This window comes from Triticum aestivum, chromosome 5B (genome assembly GCF_018294505.1).
Source record: "Triticum aestivum cultivar Chinese Spring chromosome 5B, IWGSC CS RefSeq v2.1, whole genome shotgun sequence".
In the NCBI taxonomy this organism is placed as follows: Eukaryota; Viridiplantae; Streptophyta; class Magnoliopsida; order Poales; family Poaceae; genus Triticum; species Triticum aestivum.
Genome location: NC_057807.1, coordinates 125,968,627 through 125,976,800, shown reverse-complemented (window position 1 = coordinate 125,976,800; position 8,174 = coordinate 125,968,627). Strand labels below are relative to the sequence as shown.

At 44.0% G+C, this 8,174-nt stretch overlaps 1 long non-coding RNA gene across 4 annotated transcripts; it reads left to right on the top strand.

Moving 5' to 3' along the window:
- Positions 1 to 783: 783 nt before the first annotated feature.
- LOC123110761 (uncharacterized) lies at positions 784 to 7,691 on the top strand. Of its 4 annotated transcripts, none has more exons than XR_006453695.1 (5): positions 784 to 1,153; positions 1,244 to 1,421; positions 1,769 to 1,956; positions 3,880 to 6,839; positions 7,172 to 7,691. It is a non-coding gene; the product is annotated as an uncharacterized lncRNA (long non-coding RNA). The 4 variants fall into 4 exon arrangements; XR_006453694.1 differs by having other exon boundaries at positions 784 to 1,421; positions 3,880 to 4,056; positions 5,500 to 6,839; XR_006453693.1 differs by having other exon boundaries at positions 784 to 1,421; positions 1,812 to 1,956.
- The last annotated feature ends 483 nt before the right edge of the window (positions 7,692 to 8,174 follow it).

The window sequence follows — 8,174 nt, the reverse complement described above, 5'->3', positions numbered from 1 at the left end:
GTGTTCTGGCTAGAACCCGCTCACGCAACCAGCATGTCGCTGGTTCAAACCTCTGGCGTCCATTTTCTTCTGTACTTTTCGTGAGAGAGAAAATATATCAAGGGCCTTTTGCAAAATAAACAGGCTACACGCCCAGCCCAACTCTTTTGGCCACTGAAAGTGGGCTCCTCGCCATGATGTAACGGCAAGTCAGAGCTGCGGGCATATACAACACCGTATTCGCATCGTCAAACCAAGTTTTTGAACCATTTATATGTACACCACAAGTTCTAGCACTAAAGTGATTATTTGTGTCAAGTTCTAGCATCAGTGGTGTAATTGACTCATAATAATAATCATGTTGTAAAAATGCATGTGTATCGATCAACACATAGCAATTTATAAATTGCCGGAACATATATGTTGATACACAATGTGCTTGTGGTACAGTAGTATACAATGAAATTACTGTAAATACACATCGAGAAATAAGATCGCCAGTGAACCTCCCGGCTCCTCAGCCGCTTGGGGTTCCTGGCCGTTGGATCGAAGCGCTTGATGCGATCTGAGCCGTCGGATCGAGCCCTGGAGTGACCTCGTCCGTCGGATAAAAAAAAGTTACTGCTGCAATGAACAGTTTCGCCCCGTTCGTGCCACCGCGCGTAAATAGCCTGCCCCACTGGGGGCATTTTCGTCATTTCATGTCCTGTGGTATAAAACGCCACGGCTCGCGTGGAGATGACCTAGCTACGGCCCACCCCGCACTCGCTCGTCCTCCCGCGTCCCAGCCCCTGCCCGCCCCTCCCTCTCCCCTTCCTCTCCTGCCCACATCGCCGCCGCCCCGTCCACATCGCCGCCGCCCCGCTCACATCGCTGGTGAGACCTAGCCGCCGCTCCCCCACTCCACACTCGCACCCTCCTCCTCCTCCTCCTCTACACCGCCTTCACCCAAACCCTAACGCCGCCGCCATCTCCTTCACCCTGCCCACCGGACCCCCACCGCCCACTTCCCCAGCGTCGTCGCCGTCGTCCACCACCACCCTCACCGCGCCCCACCTTCTCCCAATCCCCTCACCTTCTCTCCCGTGGCCGGTGGATTCGCCCCTCGCGGGATCGATTCCTACCGCGCCGCCGGTGCGGCCTCCTCGCGAGCCAGAGCTAGGGTTTCGGGGCGGTGAGCTCTGCCTTACCTTGATTCAGATCCTCTCCTCTAGTCTTCTCTTCTTCCTTCTCTCCTGGCCCCTCACTTGTTTGTTCGATCCAGAGCAGCAGCCACCCTCCATGGAGGAGGACAACCACCACAGCGACGTCGGCGCCCCTCACATGGTCGAGCTCGACGGAAGAGCGGTCGCCATGGCCGCGTTCGTCTGCTCCGGTGTGGCGCAGCCGAGCTTGGCCAACGACGAGGTCGTGTACCTCCGCCTCGATGACTCCTAGCGCGGGTAAGCAAGGCAGCACCCCCATCCCATGGTCGTTTCAGTTTTCAGAGGCTCCTTCTTCGTTTGTGTGTGCTGATGACGCCTGCTCTTCTCCATGGAATTGACAAGATGGAGATCGCTGCCATCTCTTATATTCCTCAGTTGTCAAATGCTCACTCAGCTATTCAGATTGCTGCATCTTTTCTTCCAGTTTTTCTTCATATTGATCTATGCTATGGATTATGACAAATAGAGCTGACGATTTGTGCTTTATAACTATGGGATCAAGATGGTATTTTTGACAATATGCATCTACTAATATTGTTTGTGTTTGCAATTTAGAATCTTAACGCTTGATATTGACTTTCCAGGGGATGCATTTCTAATGTCTAGGTGAACCGGTTTACAATGCAGAGACTGCGACAAGAAAATAACGAAGAACAACGTGTGTATGTGTGCCAATTACCATGGATAATGCTCGATTCTTCTGTTTCCAAATGGCCCTTCACACTACAGGAAAGTGACAATCAGTAAAAGTTAAGGTCAGACTTTGGAGAAGGTAAACATGTATTCTACATATGGTTACTTTTATGTACTTTTAGATATATGCAGTTTCTTGGGTGACTAAGATGGTGTAGAGGTTCTGCCAGGATTATTTGTATTTTCTGCCACCAAATAAGCTGTTACAAAAGGAGTAACAAATGCAATATCTGTTCTGACCAAACTAAGTTCAAAATTAACTATAAAAACAGACATTTACCAATAAGGAAATCTTATAGTTACGTGTTATCGTATAAAATAGCAACAAGACTTCACTACTGAGAGATATTTATGCCTGCATCATGATAGGTCTCCTTCCAAGTTAGTTGACCTGTTTTTTCTATCCCAAGTTTATTGACCTGTTTTTTTGTCCTTTCGAGTTTATTATTCTGTTTTTTGTGCATGCTGAACTGGCATATTTAGTGGCGAGTTTGGTGCTTCTATCACTGTGTTCTTCGAGAATCTCATCATATCTCCTTATCCCAGGAATTATATGTTCACTTCCATGAAAAATATAGAGCTGCACCTTAATTGTCATGGTGGTGTTGGACGGCATGGCAGTTGTCCAGTTCTATTATTTAAGAAGTCAATGTGTGTATATATGACAAAGTGATAATCACGGTAGACTAAAAAGCTTAGAAGTAGAGTTTAAAAGAAAATTCATAAGCATTGGAGGCTCATGCTTCTACTGTCATGTTTTATGCTCCAGTTAGGAGTGGTGTTTCTAAAATAGAGATTATTGATTTTCATGTATATAACCTGCGTTCATAGCAGCATTCCTGTCTCATTCTTTCTTTTCCGTTTTGTTCTCCCTCTAAATTGTAGAGCTCCTATTCAAATTAGTAATCTTTTCAAGTGTTTTTATAACTTCGCAAAAAAGGTCATGATAAAATTCAATGCTTCTATACTTCAAACCAAAGGATCCGTGTTATAGAAAGAAATTGTTCTAATTCACGTTCTTTAGAAGTATATGCATTCTTGAGCTGGATGCGAAAATTGTGTTGTATGTCATCGTTTAACCGAATGCAAATCAATGTTCTTTAGCATCTTTTGGTTTATTTTTGGTTTCAACAGCAGGCACATGTTAGGCTGGATTCCCCATGCATTATGAAGCATCATGAGCAATGAACAATAGCAACGATTTGTTTGATTTTGGTTCATATTATCCCTGTAAAGATTAAGTGACATCTTCAGTTATGCTCGGCTTGCTCATAGGATTAGCATTTCTCCTTTGAAACTACTCATAACCATGACCATATCGATATACAGATAATATTGTTCAGACATGAGACATTTAGCTGGAACATTTCTACTCTGATCCCCTTGATTCACAAAAAAAAATCTGCACTAAGCGAGACACCATGTACTACTGCAGTACTACATACGCACTCTAATTTTTTTGGATTTCTGTCTTATCCCAGATATAGATTACAATGCATTTGGTGAAATTTACTTCTGTGTGATGTTGCTCCATGTTAAAGTTTGATCACTTGTTTTTAGGTCTACCCTGCCCACCATTTCTATAAAAATATGCAAATTCTCTATTTATAGTCGATTGACATTTTTCCTGTTGGTTGTGTACATGTCTATACCCGAAGGTCTATATCTGAAGGATTATGCTTTCCCTGCCTTCTAAGAAAATATGTAATTGACTATTCACATTGGTTGTAGGTCGTTGCTAGACACAGAATTGTACTCTTTTCAGTTATGTTTTTTGCAAATCTATCTTTATTCAACAAGACATCTCTCCTTTTGCTACACGAAAACTCGACCAGGCACACTATACGCCCCTCTCATGTTCCTTCCATTTTTCCTTAGTTGGGTTCAGAGATGGTTGCATACTAAAAATGTTTGATAAAATTTTCATTGCGGTTCTCCTATCTTTTGAACTCATTAGAAGTTTTTTAAAACCCATTTGTTTATTATTTTTGGTGCTTTCCAGGTGAGCCGTGTTAGTTCAAAATTGATTTGGAATTGAGCACTCAGAAATTTTGAAGGTCAACATCAGAAATAGCCGTGATGCTTTTGGCCTCCTTTGTTGTTCTCATGTCTGACACTTCTTCACCAGGAGGCGCAACCTGCTACTCGAGCCACTGATGCAGGTTCATCTCTAATAGATGTGGGTTTCATTCTGGACATCTTAAATTCTTCACAATTATCTATGCACATTGTTCTCTCGAATAGATTAGTGGTGCCCTAATTAACAACCCCATGATGGCTATGAGCATACCTTTATTCAGATTTTTTGAGTGTTGTGGCAGTGCATATAGTGTGGTGCTTGGGGACCCCTGTAGTTTGAAATGACATTGAATTGTGTTCGCTCGAGAGCTCTCTGCATTTGTTGCTTAGGGTGTTAGGGTTTCTAAATGTTCCCATGCTTCACCGAGAGCCGAGTAGTTTAAACTGATGTTATAGTGGTGAACTGTTGCTTGGTATGTGCTGGTTATGCCAAACCTGCATTGTAATATATTTGTGTAATCTCTTTATTGCCAGGGTGCTTGTGTTTGTGTTTTCGACGAAAAGCTAATCTTTCTTATGGTTAGCCTCACAACTCTATGTTAATTTTGGGTTGGCCGCTATTTAAGGTTGTTGGTCAGCATACCCTAATTTGATTATCCTTTTTCTGGTCAGTCTGCTTAGTTATATGTTGGCAAAGCCCTGATATGATCATTTGTTTTGTGCTTGCTTAGGATGATTTATTCCTGTTTTGATTTCAGCGTGTCGTTGATCCAATTTCTAACTAGCATATTAATTCAGTTAGGCTTATAACTATATGAATGCACAAGCTTTTTAAGAGAGTCAAGAGAGAAAAGGGAAAACTATTACACATGTCTATATGTCCAAACAACATAAATCGGGACTTTTATCTTGAAATAACTTATTATTATTGTTTTTCTATTTGCTTTCCTGATGGTCAGTTGTCTACCATTTCTAACCTGGCCCAATGGCCCTCTTCAGATTCCTTCCACCAGTTTTTCTTTGGTTCTGGGCTCAATTGTGTTAAAAAACATGGCAACCAAGGATCTATATGCTGGTTTGTTGAGTGATTAAATATGCAAAAAAAATTCCGTAAAGGGCATCTACTCTCCTTTCGTCTGGTCATGCTATACAAACTTTTTTGTTTTGTATTTGGCATCGTATTGGGTTTGACACGCTAGACCAATGGGATGGACGTAACAGGTGCACCAAGGCACACTACCGGTCTATAATGTTGTCGATGATGTATGGTTCTGGAATTTGGAGATTAACATTCCAACTTTGATATCTTGAATATTTATGATTTGATTGAACTTGATGCGAACCAGTTTTTCATGGCACTACCGCTTTGGATTTTGTAACAAATTTTGTCATCAGCCTGCAAATTAATTATATCATTGATTGAATATACTTAATTTCTTTGCTTTTAATATATCTATGCTCTTTGTTATCTATACTAAACTCATTGGTCCTGTCACAGTATTGTAATTTCCTTTGGATGGACACGATTTATATCACCCGTTTTTGCTGCCGAAGTATCAAGTTACTGATATGTTACTCTCACCTACATCATTGTTTCTTGCAGGCACCGTCTTTGTTCTGTTGCAATATTCATTTGGATCTCTCAATTGTGAAGTACCATCTTCTGCACTTTACTCTACTGGCACAATGTTACTAATTTGCGTTCAATCTCAGTATGCCATTTATGAATTTTGTATAGCTTGCATAGTGCCTAGGTTCATCAGCTAATTCTGTTATTTTGCAGATATTCCATATTATCATTAGCAAGATAAAGTCGCTCAAGTATTGGCCACTACTATTTGCATTAGATTCGCCTCAGAATATACCCTTTTCACTTGGAAGGAGGAAGTAGGAGTACTCAGTAATGGTCAACTATAAGCTAACATAGATGTTCTTTCATTAACAAAGACAAATGGCTTATTATTGTCTATATTTCTAGAGCTTTGTTCCCAATTGTCGTATCTCATTATGTTTATGAACTACTTGGCCATATTTCTTTACACTTTGTACTGAACTTGATGCAATAGAGTTCAAATCAGTTGTTCTGAGCAAGCACCATCCCTTGCTTTTGGTACACTTTTTGCCTTTATGCTTTGTAGTAAAGTTGTAGGTCAGTTATCTTGGGAACAACTATACCTTGCTTTTGGTATATCCTTAATCTATATGCTCTATGCTGAACTCAGTTATCCTTGGCAGCAGCTATATATCGTATTTTTGGTGTATCTTTAGTGTTTGTGATTTGTATAAAATACATTTAGCTTGACTGATTACTCTAATTTCCACTGGATGCACTAAATACTTTGTTATATTGGAGTTTTAGACGTTTGGTCACTGTGCCGAGTCAGGCACCGGTGCGGCGGTGCGCCAAGGCGCACTTCCGATCTAGTACATGTGAAAACTGCATAGCCAAATGCTAAAACGGAAAAGGAAAACATAAAAAAAATGGTCCTGGGCCGAATCTGCACAACCCAAAACAGTGGGCACAACCCACATGTTTTTTTTCGTTGTCTCTTTCTTTTTTTTTTTCTTTCTCTGGAGAGAGATGGACCTTTGGCCGGCCCACAGGCACGCACCGCCCCAGATCGGATAAGGTAGAGGCGACGGGACGGCTTTCGTCCCTATCGACCAACCGCCCCCAATCCCGATCCAAACGACGGCCACCCTTGTGCTTCCACCGCCGACCGTGCTGCGGGAAGCCGCGCCTCCTCCGGAACAAGCCCGTCTGCTGGACCGTCGTATCGCGCGCCGTCGCAGCCGGCCACGCGTGGGAGGAGCGCGCTGTCGCAATCGTTATGAGGGGAGCCGCGCCCGGGCAAGAGCTGCCATTCGCGCTTCTTGCTGACCGCAGGCCGCCGGTGTATTCGGAGTCGAGTGCGTCAATCCGCGTTCGACATCATTTTTGAGGTAAGAACACGAATTGAAGGATAAAACATGCGCGCTTACAGTTCTTGGTTTGGATTTCAATCCATTGATCAAGAGTGCCAACGCACCACAGTTTTCTGTTCGTCTTTTTCTCCTGATGTCTCGCGGAAGGTTGCGAATATTGCCTGATTCCTCGTTACTACAGGTGACAGACTAAACAAGTGTCAATCCATTGCACTTTCTGTTTCTTACCTTCCTTGATTTGTGATGGTGGCCAATTTCAAGTTCTTATTGTCCTGCTTGGAGAGTTGGAGTATGACAAATCCATATTTTCTTGAGCGTGCGACTCAATCGGTTGAGTTCTTCTCCTGCAGGAGGGCATGCAGACACATGTTTGTGTCCTTGCCTTGAGCAGCCTGATGACCGTGGGAGCGTGGCAGTGCCATGCGCCAGAGGAGGAGCACTTCTTGCGGTAGGTGCGAGCCGGGCCGCGCCGTTCTTCATTCTGCCGGCACCGGCGGCACGCGCCTGACGTTGGCCGCCTCCGCCGCCGATGGGAAGGACGCCACTGCTGGTGTCCACGCCGCCGGGAGGCTCTCCTCGCCTCTGTGATTCTTGCGCGTGTAGCCGCCTTCTCGAGATGGCCTTTCTCGCTCAACGGAGAGCAGAGCGCTGATAACCTGTGATGAATCAAAAGTAATGACAAATGAACTCGTATCTTTATTACTGGGATGATGTACATATATATCCTCTGAAGGGCGGCATCCAACCGGTGCAACGGTTCGGAGAGACAGGAGCGAAGGGACGTGATGGTTAGCAGATAACTAACCGCCTCCCTAATGTAACGTGGAGATTATCCACATTATTTAATTACAGAATAATTAATTCCTAACAGTTAGAATTGGAATTAGAATTTAGATAGTAATAAAGCAAGATAAGACGGGTACGGCCGGTATCTACTTACGTCTCCCGCAAGTATATCCCTATAGCATTTAATAATCAATCAATCAAACCCTTTTGCCCGTGTAACCCTAGCAGTTTAGTGCGCCTCTGCAACGACAAACCAGGAGGAGTCGATACATCAGAGCGACAGGAAAAGAGCGAAGCAAGCCAAGGAGGAAGGAGCTCGGGGAAAGCAGATGGCCGACGACGAGAACGCTATCCTCGACGGCCTCCTCGCCGTCCCGGAGCCTGACGAATCTAGCCGGAACAAGTTCATATGCTTGGTGGGTCTCTCCTTCTTGGCGTCTTTTATCTCCTGCGTGTTGCTGTTGCAGTTTTACGGCGCTTTCTGGAGCTATTTCAGCACCGCGCTCTCCATCGTCGCGCTCGTCGTGGGCCTTGCGCTCTTAGTGGCATCAGCCGCGCTTTTCGCCC